This window comes from Xyrauchen texanus, chromosome 22 (genome assembly GCF_025860055.1).
Source record: "Xyrauchen texanus isolate HMW12.3.18 chromosome 22, RBS_HiC_50CHRs, whole genome shotgun sequence".
In the NCBI taxonomy this organism is placed as follows: Eukaryota; Metazoa; Chordata; class Actinopteri; order Cypriniformes; family Catostomidae; genus Xyrauchen; species Xyrauchen texanus.
The window spans coordinates 9,806,845-9,826,457 of NC_068297.1; the positions used below are offsets into that span (position 1 = coordinate 9,806,845).

The 19,613-nt window shown below is 37.1% G+C and overlaps 1 protein-coding gene across 13 annotated transcripts in view; it reads right to left on the minus strand.

Annotated features, from left to right (window-relative positions):
* Positions 1-1,324, minus strand: part of LOC127662779 (neurexin-3a-like) — a 467,216-nt gene extending 465,892 nt beyond the window's left edge. For all 13 annotated transcript variants that reach the window (XR_007972918.1, XR_007972917.1, XR_007972916.1 and 10 more), the window contains exon 1: positions 1,175-1,324. The gene's annotated coding sequence lies outside the window, so the exon portion shown is untranslated. The remainder of the gene's footprint in view (positions 1-1,174) is intronic.
* Between the last annotated feature and the right edge of the window lie 18,289 nt (positions 1,325-19,613).

Consider the following 19,613-nt stretch of genomic DNA (forward strand, 5'->3'; position numbering starts at 1 on the left):
TACCGATGTGTCAAAACACCTTTCTAATTTCCCTTGCAGTTTGGATTTATTTTTATTTTTTTACATAACCACAAGACAATTATATACATGACATTTTTTTAAAGGTTTGTATACAGTCATTTAAAATCATTGCAGGGTGTGAGAACAGCCCGCATCAAGCTCAATTATAAATATTTGAATATACTGCCTTGCTAGAATTTCCCGGCATATTTAAGAGTCGAAAACAACAATAAATGATTGCACCTAGCTAATGTGAATTTATCATAATGGTAAAATGTATTAGGCTAAGCTCACACCGTTAATCTTAACTAAATAAATTCAGGTAATTTTTAGAATAGGCCTATATTTTGTTCTAAAAATACACATGAACAAATCATGGACATGCTGTTCTTGTACGCTTGGCCAGTCCATGTCTAGGTGCACCCATACAAGATAGATTGAAGAATGGAGCTGCAGTGGGCATGCGTGCTGTTTATCTTGAGTGGCATTTGAACATGATGCCCCCTGCATGTGCTCCACAGACACCTGAGAACTCGTATTAGTTATTCAGAGCTTCTTTTACAGATTAAGAATAACAAAGGACTCCTGAGACCAAAGCGCCAAATTGTTTGTTACATATTCACAGGGGGTATATATTTTTTTCCGTTCATCCCACAACAACACAGGCCTAGATTGTGCACTTTACTTAAAAAAAAACGAAATATGATATGATATTTCAAGCAATACATAATAAAAGTGGATTTTGAAAGGATTTGCTCTCCATAGCTGGCAAACCGGTCAACTCTGACTGAAATGATCTACTTTATCCACATTGTACCTATGCTGGTTTGTAGAGGATGGTTTGCTATACTTAAAAAAAACAATAAGTACACGAAAACGTATATTCAAAGTTCGCCAGTGTGTGTAAAACCTGTTTTTTCCCCTTCACAGACTCTGAATTGTATGCATTAAATGCTGTGTTTTTATATTATCCCGCTTCCCCGCGAAACAACGCGAATTACTACATTTGTTTCGACTGTGTGCAACAGACTACGTTAACAGAATTAAAAGTAAAACTATTTATAATAATACCGAGAACAATGTCGAAGCAAGTCAACTTAGTGTAAATACTCGAAGTCAGTGATGTTTAATCGATTCTGTAGACCTACCAAAACATGAAAGATAGGCTACTAACCTCAGTTTTCGTACAAAAATATTCCAAAGCGTAATAATCCACATAATATTCCCTCATTCGGTCCACGTCACTAAAAATAACAGCTTTCGACGGTTTTGTGAGGATTTGTTTTACCCGCGTGCACTATCCTCTTTCCGCGCTCGCGTGCAGTTACAGAGAGCCGCGCGCTCAGTGCGACTGATGGGCAATCACAAGATTTTCTCACACGCGCCACTCGACCCCGCCTTCCTCTTACGGCGAGGCTCGCGCCATTTAAAGGTGTAGTAAAAACCGTGGGAAAAGAACTTCACCAGAAAACAAATCAGTGTCTGTTTGAAGCGACATGTCTAAGTAGGAAAAGGAACTCGTATTGTCTCTGGAAACGGACATGTTTGCTTATTTAAGTGGTGTGGATTCGCGCCCTCACAGAAACGTGCCGTTTGTTAAGGCTGCCATCCTCTTCGATTTCCTTAGCAAAAGAAATTCGCTAAAGTGAAATGTTATTTATGTATTTAGCAAACAATGTCAGCAAAACGCTTTTTGTGTCATTCCTTTCTCTGTTTATATCCAGAAAGAGGCCACTGTCCTTGGTGCTGAACTTTCACTTGAACGCTACTGAAACTATTGGCTACTTTGAACAAATGCATCAGTTGATGCATTTTGAGTTCTGAAAGAGTATGAGACCTTTTTCCACATAGTCACGCATAAACGCTTCAAAAAACGAACATTGCGATCGATAGGCGTTGACCATGTCATTGATTTGTAGCCCAAATTATTCAGCATATATCCTATTGAGCGCTTCTCAGTGTTGTATGGATCGAACCTCTCCAGCTGATCCTTGCTGATCCAAGCTCATCTATAGATGTACGATACGTGTTTTAGGCAGTGCATATGTTGCAATGAAACTTAAAGCACTTATCACATGCAGAGCTTGTGTCCCTGCGAGATGACTAAGTTTGTTCTCATTCACACCATGTGCAGGTTTACGTATGCCTGTCTATTCCCGTTTTCACCCACAACTAAGTCTTGAGGCATCTGCAAGCACTTTGTGACAGATTGGCTCTCTTTGTCCTCTTCATGACATGTCAGACACTGCACTAAGACAAGCCTCGCAAACCACCCTCCAACAAACAGTCCTTTCACCTGAAATCGTGACATCTCTTACTCATTACACACCTATTTCCTGTTTTCCCTATAGTAGTACACAACCACAAGGCCATGTGTAACTATTGATTTTTCTTTTTTCTTCCTATGTCCCTAGTCTTGTGCAAACTCATGTCCCTTTAGGCTACTGCATTGGAGCAGAGATACAGACCCAATGAATCCCAGAAATTAAACCAGAAAGAAAAATGCATATTAAAGGTACAAAATTCAGGCCAAGTAGTTGAGGGAGAAAATGTAATAAAGATCACATGTAATAACTTTGGTCCAAAATGCAATGAAGGCCTTCATCAACTATACTAATATCCGCATAATATTTCCATATATGCTAATATATGCAAACACAATCTTGAACCATGTTTACCAAAAATATATAGTTAACTGTTAGTTCATGATACCTAATGTTCACCCAAAAATGAAAATTCTCTCATCATTTACTCACCCTCATGATATCCCAGGTGTGTATGGCCTTTTTTCTTCAGCAGAACACATTTGAAGAAATATTTTGTAAAATTATTTATTTATTTTTTTTAACTCTAAATCATCGCTTCAGGTCAGCAGCGGTGATCGTGTGTGACATAATCACATTGGCACGTAAAACATGCAAGATCTGACACACGTGCGACATACCGGGAAAAGCAGTACTGTTTACAAGTGAGTAGGAGGAATACTGTACAGAAGCTTTCACAATGGTGCGTTTGTGTGCTTATCCTGGATGTCTCAACCAAGAGAAGAATGTGAGATTATGTCTGTAACATGCCAACGTGAATACGTCATACAAGAGACAGTGTGAACTCATGCCTCTCGTGAAGCTTACCAGAAGTGATGTTTATAGTTAAAAAGTATTTGAATATGGATATTTTTCGCATAAAAAATGATCATATCACTTTAGAAGACATTCATTTAATGTAACGTAATTTAAGTAGTATGGATGACGTTTATGCTGACTGTCTGTGATTTTTGGAGTTTCAAAAGTCGGATCACCATCAACTTGATTTAAAAGGATCTACTGAGCTAAGATATGTTTCTATTTTTCTGCAAATATGTGAATATAAGAAAGTCATACACATCTGGGATATCAACTATCCCTTTAACTAATGTTAACTAATGGAACCTTACTGAAAATTTTACCATTTACAAACACACAAAAAAGCTCAAACCATCTGTTTTAAGCCAAATACATCAAAACAAGAAAGAGAAAATTATAAATGTTTTCATGTTAAACACAATCATACTTAGAAATTGAAGAATTGCAGTGTTAGGGAACTAACTGAACCCATTAATGAGAAGCTTGTCTCTAGAGAATTTATAATGAAGAATTACAGAGCGATGTTAACCACCTGTTGTCATTCAATATGACTGTCAGATAGTGGCTGATAATGTAGATTATTAGGTTCCCTGACATACAATGCTCACTGACAATGCTGAGTACATAAAACAGTACAGGACACCTGTACATTACACAATAACACCAATAGAAAAGGAAACCATCTGTTTACTCTCCTGCTAGCTGCTTTTTGCCCCATCCCTATATACAGAAAGCATTTGCTGGCTGACATTCTGCAGACTTATGTTTCTTCAGTTAATTCATAAAGGTCTCAGCTGTTCTTTTTCAATTAAACCTGGAAGTTGCCCGGGTCAAGTGGATCAATGTAGCGCCCGCAGGTATGAGTTCAGAACAGATTTACTTAGATTGATTAAGTAAACAACATATTGACTAACAACCTCACAGTCCTGAGCTTCCTGTTTTGCAACTGATGAAAAAAGCTGAAAAGAGACCATGCTGGCAGAGACTGACAGCTCTGTTTTTATATTATGTTTAACTTTGCTCCAGAAGAATAACCTATGGAGTGATCAGATCTTTGGATTATGTTTTTTTTTTGTTTTTTTTTCAGACAAAACAACACAAGATAGGAGCAGTATGATATAAGAAAGTGTAGGTTTAGTCACTGCATGACAGCTGGTTTTACTATGAAAAACTTCTGTTTGCAAAGCTAAGAAGAAAATCAGGTTCCTGTTGCATGGTTTTAAGTGTTAGTGTAAGCACATCTGAAGCCAACATTTCATAAAATCAGATAAAACAGAACTTCCTGCCTCAAATTATAAATAATAATAATAATAAAACTAAATCCTGCTTAAGTCTGATCTAAAAAAAAGTCCACAGATAAAAAAAAAAAAAAGATCTGTTTAGTACATGCTAAAAAAAGTGGGCTAAGTTGAACATATCGCAGTTGTGTTATATTCAAGTCAGGAGGATGGTCTGTAAGAGTACAGAATCGAAAAATATTGTGTATCAGTAATATACAAGAGGGAACAGGAGAAACTGTGTGGTGAGAGATAGATAGAAACAAAGAGAGAGATAAAAAAATAAGAAAAAGAAAGAGCGATAACACTCACTGGAGTCACTGCAGCATCCACTGACATTTCCTCTGTGATTCCCACATTAATCAAGCAAGATCTCCAAATTGCACATGTCTTTCTCTTGCTGTGATCAACCTTCTGTGAGCTACTGCTTAAACCATCCACATTTATGCTGTGGAGGAGAAATAGCTCTCTGTGTCTCACATTCACTGCATCTAATTTTATCTCTTGTTATCTCAAAACACAGTCTCACCTGCTCAATGTTTTTAGACATATAAGACAAAATAGATGTCACTAATATAATTTGCTTTTTCTTTTTTTCTCTGCCTCCGAGCAGACACAAACACATTGTCAGTTCCAACAAGGCAAGGCAAGGCATGGCAAGTTTATTTATATAGCACATTTCATACACAATGGTAATTCAAAGTGCTTTATATAGAAGAGATTAAAATAAGAATAAAAAAAAAATAAAAATAAGAATAATTGAAACAGTTTAGAATATAAAATAAAATAAAATACAGTATAAACAGTCGGACACACAGTGGCACAGAGCTCATTCAACAGTTTGATAAGTAACATATACTAAATTAATGATGAAAACATGCATTCACAATCCCACAGGTTCCCATCTGGTATACTGAAATAAACATGTTTAATATAACAAGAACAGGGCTGCTAATTATGGCTTTTTTTGGATTCCCAAACCTGCTGACATCATATCAGTCACAAACTGCCTACCATTAGGAGTGCCCTTTGATTTTACATTGCTTTATTCTGCTACTGTTAAGTAATTGTATGACTGTCACTCTCTCTTTTTTTATTAATTTAAATATTGCACTTAGTGTTGGAGCTATGGTGTAGGTGTTACTTCACAAGATAAATTAAGCTGTGGTCTCTGGTCTCACAGTGAATTCTAAAATAGTAGGTTGACTTTTCTTTAGCTGAAATTGGGCTGTGCTTACTGAAATGTGACACGCTGTCCCCAGTGGCCAAAGTGGTAACTGTTGTTGAGCGTATAGGTATGTGGGAGCTCCATTTTCAGGGTTAAATGTCCACAGTGGGGTGCTAAAAGCAAGTTGTGAGTTGTTTTCAGCTGTACACACTTTAATTCAGTGAAGAGGAATGTGTATTTTATAAACTCACAAAATTGTCTGATAGGAGATGCTGATTGTGAGTGAGTCTTTATAATGTGGCCGGGTCTATGGTACTGGAGCTCTCGGAAACAACATGCCAGATTCCTGTGTGATCATGCTGGATGCTCACACAGTCGACACAAGTTTGAATCCAGCTTGTGTCATTTCTAGTGTTAGGGAAGCTACTCTGAAACTGTAGCTTCCAAAGAAAACTACTCATAACTTTAACAAAATTTGCAGGAGAGCTAAGGTTAGTGGGTGTGACATTGACGGGGTTGACTCAAAAACCCAGCGAACACTCCTCTTTTCCTTTACCACAAAACGGATCAATCCTCTGCAAACCATTCCATTCCTAACTCATCATTCCTTTAGTAAGTTCTCTCCCTCTAATTTTCCTTACAACTTTTCCATCAAAAGAAGTATGAACAGTGCCTGGTTTCTGGGATTGCAGACATTATCAAAGCCTCATTTCCAAGCTGTTTGGTGGTTCATTACTTGCCCTGACATCATGAGTGCATTACACTGGACACGTCCTGTCCCTAGACCAGTCCAACTTCTATTAAATCTTCCAATGCTGATTCTATACAGATTATTTCACTCTAGCTACTCCTGCCTCTCTGAATCTGTTATCTGACTTCATTGACTTCTTCCCCCTCTCCTCCTCCTGTCTGCCAGTGAGAGAAGACATCTCTGTTTGAAATTCCTATTTGTCTACCTTTTTCTCAAAGTCAAACATGTCTTGTTTTAACCTTCGGTCAAAACCAGTTCCGAGAAAAAACATTTCTTTCAAAAAGTACATATAAACAATAAGTGAGCATAATGCACTCCTCTCCATTTCGTTTTGTTCTGCAGCTGCGTTGGATCTTTAATATTGGCTCCTAAGGGTGCCATCCTCCAACCTCAACTCGAATTACTATAATTACACTGCCATCTTTTAAAGTCTTCATTGGCTCATTCCTCAACATGACCATTTATGTTCGAGCAAAGAAGAACTTATCTTTGTAAAGGCAATTCTACTTGCTTTAAATAGAAGAGTAAAGCCACAAGGGTAGAAGAAGAGCATAGGAAATACATCACTGACTGCACTAACATTGACATTTCAGCTTCAGACAAGCTGAGTGCTTAAGCGTATTGCGAAATGTTGATATAATGGTGTTCTGGTTGAGAGAAGTGATTTAATTTTCTTCCAACAGTCCTTTCTTAACTATTTCACAGTCCATTGCATTGTACAGTAAGATGATCCTGATCTTGCATGGATAGATCCATCTTTGCAACTGGCATTGATTTAATCTGCTTTTGTGCAGGTTTTTTGGGCTAGCACACTGGGGTTCAGGGTTTTGTCCACAATTTTATAATTTGGCACAGGATGACATAGACAGATCGTCACTTTCATAACGAGGCTGATTTCCCCAGCATACATTTTTTATCTGGTGAAGTTTGAGATCAGCATGCAATGTGCCACTGAACACAATGTCACCATGACATCTGGCACAGTAAACTAAACTCTATTCAAAGAGCTTTAAAAGCATAACCCATTCTCACAACCTCCAGTACAAAATAAATGATGCTGAGTGGATCCACAGAGAGAACTGCCCACACAAAAGCAGGTCAGGACGTTTTTCTCATCCACTGCGTCACGATGTTGACTCAGAGAGGAATACGCCTCGACCCCACCAGCAGCTAAGTGCACAATTATATTATAATCAAGTATTTAGTACGTAAATACTCTTGTGATACAAACATACACCTGGAGAATGCATTGAAATTAGAATTCCAAATTGTCTAGAGCAAATGGAAAATCTGTGCAAGAATGTTTTAAAAGTTTTATTCAAAAGCTTTAAAACCAGCACATTAGCTTTAGTTGGCTATATGTGGACATCTTAGGGGTCAAGAACTAAGATGTTGTCATACTTGCATTCATCTAGGATGCAAATTATGAGTGTGTTTGGGGGATGTCTAATTTTAAACAGTAAATACTAAAAAGTTTCAATATGACATTTTACAAAAATAAATACATTATTTTCAAGCAATGTTTCAATGATGTTGATTACAATATAGTCAGACTGTGCATTTTCAATTAAACAGCAGGCTGCTCGAGTGTTTTCCGTCATGATCAGTAGCTTAATATTGGAAGATACATGATCAACATGATGAAACTTGTATCACAAACTTGAGTTTGTTTTGGTTTAAAAATATTTTAGACAGTAGAAATTGACTGTTCTAGACCTGCCAAAAGACAATTAGGGGTTACACGAGACACATCTCAACACAATTGGACATTGTCCAAAAAGATTACTTATATAAAGTTGACTTCAATGTGTTTCAAAGCATTAAACATTTACATAGCATGTGTTTCTTTTTTTAAGGTAAATGTATCCAATGATAGAACAGTATGAGAGAGCATTTTTAATGTTTCTTAAACACTGTTCCAACCAGAAAATTGGAGCAACGACAGAAAGCACAATAATGGCCTCAGGAAATGTCATACCAAGGTTGTGTAAATATCACTTGCTATTGTCTCAAGTTAAGCAGCTGCAGATCCAACAATGGGGTGGTATTGTCTATTTGTAAATGTGATTTGAAACAGAGGAGGTTGGGTTGAGGGGGTGGGGATACTCTTTTGTATTATTTTACTATTTTAAACCACAATACTATCCACAAATCCATAGAATCAAACACTGCATATGACTGTTTGCAAGGAAAATACATGCTCATCACCATTGAGTGACTATCCATTCTACAGTATAAGAACTCTTCATAAGTGTCTGTTTACTCTTGATTTGTCATTTGAAAGGGTGCAGTGATGATGACAAAACTTTGTCCCATTGGGGACAGTGGTCTGTGTGGTTATGTAGAGCTGTCAGAAAGGCAGTACTATAAACTGTCCTTCCCCATAGGCCCCTATCTCCCATCTAAACTGATGACGACAGCAGAGGTCATGCACACATACATATAGTATACACACACATCCACCTGTCAGGTCACAAATAGAGCCAAGACCATACTTACTGAGATGTAAATGCTATAAATGGAAGAATTACAAAAATGTTACAAAATGATCTAATTTCTATTACAAATACACAGTACAAATCAATGAGATATGTAAAGGTCCCTAATGATTATTACTATACCTCTTTTTAATATATCAGCAGTCAGGGAATTGTGAAATTTTAAAGGCAGAATTATGCGTGTATTATTAAAAAAAATATTGTATTGAGTCAGAAATCCATCTAGGTCTTTCGACACAGCTCTGCACAGAGAACTCTCCTGCTATAGCAGAGGTATAATATGTCACTGCATCTTGGCCTGTGTGTTTAAGGGCAGGAATATCCACATTAATAATACATGGCAATGCTCTGCAACAAGAATACCTGATGGCAGCTGTTGTCTGTGCCAGAAACAGAGAGTGAGATGTGATTGATGTGTAGCATCAATCACAGACATTATAACTGAAATTACATTGCTTTTGTTGGAGAGATTATGGGTAGAAAGTTACACATGAATGGAAACATTATGAACGTTCCAGAAAGTTCTAAATGATGGGTCTGAACTGCCTTTTTATTGGTATACAGAAACACATTCAATTACCAGTTTTAGCACAGACTAGGATTTTTTTTTTCAGGTGGTGTTAATAGGATATTTCACACACACACACACACACACACACACACACACACACACACACACACACACACACACACACACACACATGTTGTGTTTCCATGTTTTATGGGGACTTTCCATAGACATAATGGTTTTTATACTGTACAAACTTTATATTCTATCCCCTAAACCTTACCCTACCCCTAAACCTAACCCTCACAGAAAACTTTCTGCATTTTTACATTTTCAAAAAACATAATTTAGTATGATTTATAAGCTGTTTTCCTCATGGGGACCGACAAAATGTCCCCACAAGGTCAAAAATTTCGTGTTTTACTATCCTTATGGGGACATTTGGTCCCCACAAAGTGATAAATACACGCTCACACGCACACGCCCCCACGCACACTTTTGACTATTCCCAGGACTGTTGTTTAAAATGATTTGTTTGTAATTCTATGCCCATTTGAGTTTTTAGACAATTCACAGTATTTGTTTGTTTGTTTTTATTTCCATACCAGTGCTTCGACTATTCATATTAAGAGAATTTTTAAAATATTTTTGTTTGTTTGTTATAATCTCATTTGAATGTTTTGTTTTGAGTATTCCCAGAGTGTTTAAAAATATTTGTTTGTTGTCTTAGGCTCATCTGAGTTTTGTTTCATTGATTTGTTGTTTGCTTGTTCACTCTCTCCTCTTTTTTCACTCAGAAACTACATTTACAATCTCATTGTGACAAAAAGCCTAATTTATACAAATTAACTCAACCTTTTTGTTTGTATATAATTCTGTGCCCATTTGTGTATTTTGAAAATTCACAGGAATGTTTCATACGTTTTATTTTTGTATTTTTTATATCCATACGAATGCTTTGACTATTCCCAGTAGAGTTGTATTGTTTGTTTGTTTATTTATTCTGAGTATTCCCAGAGTCTTTAAATATATTAGTTTGTTTTGCTAATCTCATCTGAGCATTAGTTTTTATAATTTCTCCTCTTTTATTCTTTCAAAAACTTTTGCCATCTTACAGTGATCTAAAGCTTAATTCATACATTGAAAGAATGGGATAACAAAGCCTGTTTATACTACGTGCAGCATCATTTAAAAATGTGTTTGTTATTGGAAAATAAACTGAGAATAGATGTCACAATCAAACCACACCCACGATCAGTAACCAATCATTAACACTTTTCAACAAGCAGAGCTCTCCTAGGTAAAGAATTTCAAGGAAGTGTGCGAACACGAGAAAAATCACCAAACAAACACCTTAGCAGATCAAAAACGTCAGTGTGTGTCATCCTAATTTCTAGGCAAAGTAAAAGAAGCCTGTTCACCCAGTAAGTGTAAATTAGCCTCAAGAATCAGATTCAATGGTGTTGGTTTCCTTATTCAGTTGCACCATTAAAATGCCTGAGAGTCTCTGTGTTTTATGATAGCGGGGACACACAGGAGACTGGCTTATACTAAATGTGTTTACTGCAACAGACTGAAATGTTCGTGTTGCTGGCACAAACGTGTAAAGTGAGAGCTTTTAGAGAGGTGTGAACCATTGTTCAGCTCAAACCGTCCCAGAGAGATATTTGTGTGACTCAGAACACTACACTCTTCACATGGTGTGGGTTACAACAAGCCCACTATAACACTCAAAGTTTTTAAACCTTCTGAGCATGACAGAAGTCCCAAAACCCCAAACAACACAGACATATACTGTACATATTCTAAGTGCTATTTTAAATAATCTTTGACTCATCTCTAAATCTTTAAATTAGAATAGAATTATCAGAATCAGAATGAGCTTTATTGACAAGTATGCTTACCAACACAAGGAACTTGTCATGGTGACAGAAGCTTCCAGTGCAAGAGAATGCAGCGTATATACATATATACAAAATGTACATTTAAACATATATACATATAGTGACAAAAAATATATAATAACCCCCCACCGATATAACAGATTAAAAAAAAGGGAAATATACAATAGCGCAATAATGTTGTTAGAATATTTTATATACAAATATATAGTTATCTACTGGTGATGCAATTTGTTGAAGAAGAGGTAGGATATGTTAAAGAATATAAATGAAATATGGGTTTAAGTAGGAATGGATGGACTGAATATTGCACATGGCTTTATTGACCAAAGAAAAGTATTTGGGGCAGTTTTAACTGTTCATGAGGTGGATGGCATGAGGGAAAAAACTGTTCCTGTTCCTAGCTGTTCTGTTGCTCAGTGCTCTGTTGCGCCGGCCAGAGGGCAACAGTTTGAAGAGGCAGTGTGCTGGGTGAATGGTGTCAAGAGTGATTTTACCAGCCCTTTTAGTCACTCTGGATGTGTATAGTTCTAGCAGGGTGTGTAGGGGAGAGCCAATAATCCTCAAAGCAGTCCAAACAATCCTTAGAAGTCTTCTGATGTCTGACTTTGTAGCTGAACCAAACCATAAAATTACAGAAGTGCAAAGGATAGACTCAATGACTGATGAGTAGAATTGGACCAACAGGTTGAACTTCCTCAGCTGGTGAAGGAAGTACAACCTCTGTTGGGTCTTTTTCAAAATGGAATTAATATGGGTCTCCCACTTCAGGTCCTGTGAGATGGTAGAGCCCAGGAACCTGAATGACTCCACTGATTCCACAGTGCTGCTCAGAATGGTGAACGGGGTTAATGTTGGGTATTCCTCCTAAAGCCCAGTATGATCTCCACTGTTTTAAGCGTGTTCAGCAGAGCAGCCCAGAGGCTGTTTTGACTGCACCAGACGGCCAGCTGTTCAACCTCCCTTCTGTATGCAGTATCATCGTCATCTTGGATGAGGCTGATGACTGTAGTGTTGTCTGTGAACTTCAGGAGCTTTACAGAGGGGGTCTTGGCGGTGCAGTCAATTGTGTATAGGGAGAAGAGTAGTAGGGAGAGCCCACATCCCTTGTGGGCACCAGTGCTGATTGTACATGTGCTGGAGGTGAATTTACCCATTTTCTTACTGTTTATGAAGTGTGCCAATTAGGACAGCATATCTTCTTCAGCATTTTTACATCTGTACACCAACATTTGTTGTATTTAAATACACGTTCCACTGCCCTTATTTTAGTTGGTAAAATATTTCAGGCCTCTCCACACTGATGCAGGTTCATTAGCTGAAAATTGTTTTTCAGCTTTTCAGAATAGCTTCGTTTAGCCACTCTAATCTCCTTTGTCAATCTGTATTTGGCCTGATTGTACAAGATTTTATCCCCACTTTTGTAAGCATCCTCTTTGGCCTGACGAAGCTGCCTGAGTTTTGCTGAAAGCCATGAATTGTTATTGCTGTATGATAAATAAGTCCTAGTAGGAATGCACATGTCCTCATAGAAACTGATATATGATGTCACAGTATCTGTAAGCTCGCCCAGGTCGGGAGCTATAGCTTCAAAAACACTCCAATCAGTGCAGTCAAAGCAGGCTTGTAGTTCCAGCTCTGCTTTATGGGTCCACTCTTCATAGACATTACTACAGGTTTAGCTTATTTTAGTTTCTGCCTGTATGTCGGAAGATGACGAACAACAGACAGTGATCAGAGAGTCCTAAAGCTGCATGTGGGACAGAGCGTTATGCATCATGTTGTGTAGCAGTGATCCAGTATATTTCTGTCTCTGGTGGGGCATGTAATTTGCTGTCTCTAGAGGTTCGGAGTTTGACCAATGCGCCGGCACTATTCTCACATGTGCGTCTTTTAATGCGCTTGTACAGCGCCGCAGCTCCTCTGACTAAAATGTCCAACAGAACGTCTGAATAATCAATAACTGGTAAAAGATTGTCTGACGTGTGCTGCCAAATAGTCAGCAGATCGTCTCTGGTAAAACTGGTTGGAAATAAATTACTAAGCACAGGACAAACAAACAAAAAACAGCAAAAGAACTGGAGAGCTCCATACTGAGGCGGCCATCCGCAGCGCCATCTTAGAAGTATGTTATGAGACTCATCTATATTTCTTTTACAGTCAGAGGACCAAAGCAGTAACCAATAAGCTTTCTCATAAAAACTGTGAATATCTGGAGGTTAATTCAAATTATATTTTCAAACGCTAAAATGGTCCCAAAAGTGCTTTTCCCTCCAGAGAACACAAATACTCTTACATAAGACAACATTGGCATGTTTTTGAAGCAGGGCACAATTATTCGCTGCCTGTTTATTAAAACCGTCTGGGCTTAGCCTGAATCAGTATGTTTACTATTGATCCTTGTGAGGCAGAGTGGCAGTTAAATAAGAGTGGTCTGACTTGTCTCAAGACTAACTGGCCTTTTGTTATCAGTATTCAGATCTCAAGAGCAACTCACAGACAATGTGTTTCATCTAATCCTAATTAATGATTGCATGCTTCGTTTACAGGGATTTGCATAAGCAAGCTCTTCTTTAATTACACCAGATGATCAATGCAGGGATGAGAAGGGGCCTGGCGAGATGAGACCAGCCCCTATTAATGATGGTCATGATTTTGTGCTGCTAGCTTTATTCTCTGGGCTGTGCTTTGTTAAATAGGGTAATAGAATATATGATAAAGTGGCCCCAAAAAGTATTTGGACACTTAATAAAGGCAATTTATATAATAAAATATAAGAGGCTAGTAACAATGCTAGACTTTATTTCAGAACTATGTCAGTTACATTTTCGTTGACATTTTTGCTATTACTTTTAAACAACTTGTATAGTATTCCTATGAAGTCTGTTCAGCTTTGAAGCAATATTTCAAATTCAGCTCAGTCGACAGTATTTGTGGCATAATGTTGATTACCACAAAAATTAATTATGACTTGTGCCAAAAAAAGAAAAACTAAATCTGGAATACAACTTTACATCTCAAATAATATACAAGATTTAGCAGAATAATTAATATGTGCTTTTATAAAATTATAAGCTTCACATTTCTGCCTTTAATTCCTTTAACCTTTTTTTTAAAGGAGGGCGAGTTTTTTTTTGTGGTAATCAACGTTATGCCACAAATACTGTTGATTGAGCTTCACTTGTATTGAACCTTTAAAGTTTAACTGACCATATAAATCCACTAAAATCACATTTTGTTTAAAAGCAATTTCAAAAATGTCTAGCAGAGTAACCACAGACATAGTTCATCACATAAACTATTGATACATTCTAATATATTTGACCAGAGATTGTCCGCCCAAATACTTTTCCTCTTATTTTTAAACTTTGTATCAGTTGTTTTGTAATTTAACTTCTTATCGACGGGGTGGTTCATAAATGACCCACTAGCGTATTTATTTACATTTAATTTATGTTTAATGCACGTTTAAACTGTGAAATTGTAAAATATTATTGACATCCAATATATCATTTGAAAGACCTGGGTCTCAAGATTTGATATTTGAAAGCAATTTTGACAATCACAAAGATACAACAAAAATATTTTATTAAATGTGTAAAGAGTGAAAATCAATACAAAATGAAACTGGAAGTTCTGAAATGTATTGTCTTCTAGCCAAACACAGATGAGCACAATCCTCCAAACTTCTGTATGCTTTTCATTGCAAGAGTCTAATAAATAAAATATATTAGAGATTTTAGTAAAATATTTACAAATATGAAGAAATATTGATCAATCTGTCTTTGTTCAGGCTTTAAATATTCAACAAATGTTATCATTCATGTCCATTCTCTCCGAAATGTTGCACTCTGTTTAGTGTTTCAGTAGCAAAACTCACAAACATGATATTTGGGAGGGCCTTATGAAAAAAATTTGCCCTTCCTCAAAATGTTCTTGTCAGTTTTAATTGGGTAGTCACTCAAAATAGCCAAACAGGACAATTGACACGAGTGATGTAAAGATTTGTGTCATCCATGTTTGTCTATGGATAAAGCCGGCCAGTGAAAAGCTAGATAATTTTTGACTGATGGGTCGTGTGGCTAATGAAAAGATGAAAATATAAGGGTTGTATATATCCCTGACTGTGTTTGGACTGTGCTTGTTTGTGTTTATGCTTTTATGCACGATGTGCAGTTATAGCATGTTACGGCTGTACTTTTGACAAAGAACTTTGCTTTTGGACCCGCAATCTGATCCACCCTCCTCGGCTTCAGTCACGACAATTTATTATCTAACCCCCTGTGCAAGTGCATTCCAGGGGCAATGACTTAGTCATTTTGTTCCAATGCTTTTCGTTCAATTTGCATTTGGAGCAGGTGTGCTCCAGGCTTTACTGACGGTGATCGAAGCCATGGAGAGTGAGTCTCCCCGGCTTGAGGCAGTGGCTAAAGACCCTGGGTGAACGGCAGAGCAAAAGCTCTGAAAGATTTCAAATTGTAATGTTCTTTTCACATTGTTTATAAAATGAATAAATATACACTACCGGTAAAAGTTTTGAAACACTAATTCTTTATTACAATAGTATAATAATCAAAACTATGGAATAACGTAAATGTAATAAAGGAAATTATGTTGTGACTAAATAAAATCCAAAATAAATCAAAAGTGTGTTATATTTTAGCATCTTCAAAGTAGTCACTATTTGCCTAGATTTTGCAGACATGTACTCTTGACATTTTCTCAACCAACATCTTGAGGTATCACCCTGGGATGCTTTTTAAACAGTATTGAAGGAGTTCCCATCTATGTTGGGCACTTATTAGCAGCTTTTCTTTATTATTTGGTCCAAGTCATCAATTTCAAAAACATTTTTTATTACATTTTAGTTTTGTAATGAAATACATTTATATGGTGGCACAATTAAATTTTTTGTCAACAAAACTAATTTCAAACAATAAGCATACACCTTCTGATCAAAAGATTTTTAAGATCATGAGAAAAATTTCAGTCAAGTGTTTCAAAACTTTTGACCGGTAGTGTATATGGAATGCATTATAATGTATTTCCAAATAATAATAATAGAAAAAATATATCTTCATGCATATTTTAGTTTGTTTGGTATTTTTTACATTGAAATATGAACAAATTGCTTGTTTTGAACCACTTTCATCATTTCGTTTACATGTTACTACAAGTAGTCTATTGGCACCTCCTTTTTTTTGGACATATACTTACATAAATCATTATGGAACAAAGATTTTTGGTTACATCGACTTAAAAATTTTATCAGACCTCAGACATGTGGCTTTGTATAAGATGTGTTTTTGGGGCACTACGCATAGACTTGCATATTTAAAAATAAAAACGATTTTTTAAATAATATTTGAACTTTTGTATACTATAACGATACATTTTTACTCTTGAATAACACATGTCTAAGTGTCTACTTTCAAACGAGCAAACTTTGTGTTTGTAGACCAAATGGTTCAAGAACTGGAAGAGTTTTCAAGCTCATGCACAAAAATATATTCCTATGAAACATATTTTTGTTAAATGTTTCACTTGAAAGCGTGATTGTGCTATATTCTATTAAAATAAATGCTGATATTTTGTTACCTAATGCAATTCAATTTGGCATTACTTTGGCATTAGTGACCAAATACTTTTTGAGGCCACTGTGCAGTTTATGGATTTGGAATTGATATAGTAGCCAAACCACAGATGAAAAACAAACATAGTCCATTATAGCTGTCTGGAAAAACAACGAAAAATGGATGGTGATTAAATAAAAAAGCAAAATTCATGAAATTACTGTATCTAGTTTGCACAATATCAAATCTAACAGTGTCAGAAAGGTGTTGAACAGCTGACACTGTTTTTACTGCCCTAATATTTGTTTTACTACCAAATGCTCTAATATTTGTTAGAACTTCACTCTCAAACAGGAGGCAAACACACACACACATGCTCTCATGCTCAATAAGGTCATTCACTTGGTCGGTTACCAAAGCAACAGTAAAGCCATTTTTACGATTATGGAGATTAAATCTCTGAATAAATATGTTTTGTCCGTTTCACCAGTGTTCGTTTTATTGGGGAATTAAGGGTGTGTAAAAGGACCTGCAAATGGCATACATGCTGTACAAAATCATTATATTCTCCTCTAATGGAATTTCACAGTATTAAATGAACTCATTTTCCACTGCAGCCAGAGAACGCAGAGGAGCAGCATACATGCCCACTGGATTTGTTGTTCTTTGGTCATGCACACTTTTTCCCACTCTCTTAGGTCTTCTTTTATATTTTTTTCCCCTTTTTATCCCTTTCTCATTATTGCCTGTTTATCGGTTTTCCATGTCTTCGAAAAACATGAAGAATTCATGCCCTAGACACTCAGCAGAAATGTGTGACTGTGGCTTATATTCTTATCAACTTTTCAATTCCCACTGGGAAGTTATGGTTAGGGTTAGGGGAAGCAGTGGTGGAACTGGCAGTGATTCACTGAGGAGACTCTAGTTTTGGGGGCTTTGTTCAATGAGGATGCACTAAATTCACTGAAAATAACTGAACAATTGCAGTAAAGGCATTGTGGATGGTATTGTGAGAAAATAAAACTGTATATTTGTACAGTCTTCTGATGCATGGATTTGTGAATTGAGTATGTGTGGATCTGTTGCGTGCATGTGTGGATTAGTTGCAAGCAAGCGTTCTGGCCACTCACGATAGTTAGTGGCCAGAACAGGCATTCCCACACATTTATTTATACCTGCATAGCTTTCATAGGCTACTGAGTGGAGAAAAGAGAATTCCTCTTCATTCCCCTAACAAATGTAGCCAGTTTGAACGGGAATGCCGTTCCCTGGGAACTCCCTTCCCCTGCATTCCCCTTGATTTCCAACCCTGAGGGGAAGTAATGATTAGGGCTAGGGGTTAGGGTTAGCACTGTTAGGGTTGATTAAATAGTTATTTTAGGACAAAAAAACAATGCTGATACAGGATTAAATTACTATCTTCTGTGTTTTTGTCTTCTGTATCTGTGTTTTTGTTCTTGTAATGCTTTAATGTCTTTATTTTGAAATTAGTTGACCTCCTTTTTCTGGTCATGTGTGTTGGTCATGTGTGTCGGTCATTTGGTTTCCTGTTGCCCTCATGTTTTATGTGTCTTGTTCTTATTGGATCTTAGTTTATTAGTATTGTCTTTTCATTGGTTCAAGTTTATTAGTATTGTTATCTTGTTTATCAGTTCAGTTCTGTCATTGATCCCTATGTTATTAGTTCAGTCTTGTCATTGGTGGTTTTGTTAGCTTGTTAACACTAGTATTGTATTTAAGCCCTCATGTTTGCCTTTGTCCATTGTTGAGTATTGTGATTGTTTAATCTGGTAATGTTGTCCTTAATGTTTGTTTGTTTGTTTTATATAAACATGCTAAGTCATAGTCTAGTCTAGCCTCTTGTTTTGTATCTTTTGTTTCGTTGGCACTGTATAATAAACTGCACTTGGGTTCACAGTCATCTTATCTTCATCCTGCTCATGCTTGCTCTGCCCTGCCTGAATGTTACACCACCCCACAAGGTGTCCTTTGGGGAAGATATTGGTTTTCCTGTTGGGTGATACTGTTTCTTGTTGCTGCTTGTCTGGCAGAATCAGGTCAGAATCAGGTCATCTACGAATCATTTAGCACCAGGTTATCCACAAACTTTCAGTGCGTGATGGGCGGCACTCATTCGACCTCGCCCTAACCCCGTCTTGAAAGGCTCTCCTCGCCAGGCCCTCGCGGGCCGACTATCCCAGGCCAATCGGAGTCACACGGCGCTGCGGTATCATTACGTTTAAGGGGGATTCTGACTTCGAGGCGTTCAGTCATAATCCCACAGATGGTAGCTTCGCACCAGTGGCTCCTCTGCCAAGCACACTCACTAAATGTCTGAACCTGAGGTTCCTCTCGTTCTGAGCAGGATTACTATTGCAACAACACATCATCAGTAGGGTAAAACTAACCTGTCTCACGATGGTCTTATTTGTTTTAAACTATGTGCATTTTACTGCACACATCTGCCTTCTACTTGAATCGCGATTAAACTGTGTGCCTTACCACACAGTTTTTACTCTGATCGCAAACCACTGGTGACCAGGAACCACCACAGCAACAACAATTACGTGAGGGATTCACATCGATTTCTAACAAACGCTGATCAAAAACCACCACAACAACAAACAATTGCAGAAAGTCATGGCATCACCTCACGTGATTGCTACTTGCAACACATGTAACATGTTTATTATAGCTTCTTCTGTCAGCAGAGAGGAATTTACATGTGATAAATTTAAAGAATTAGTCAAGCTGATGGAGAAGATAAATGAGTTAGAGACACGCATCTGAATACTAGTGGAGGTTAGTGAGAGAG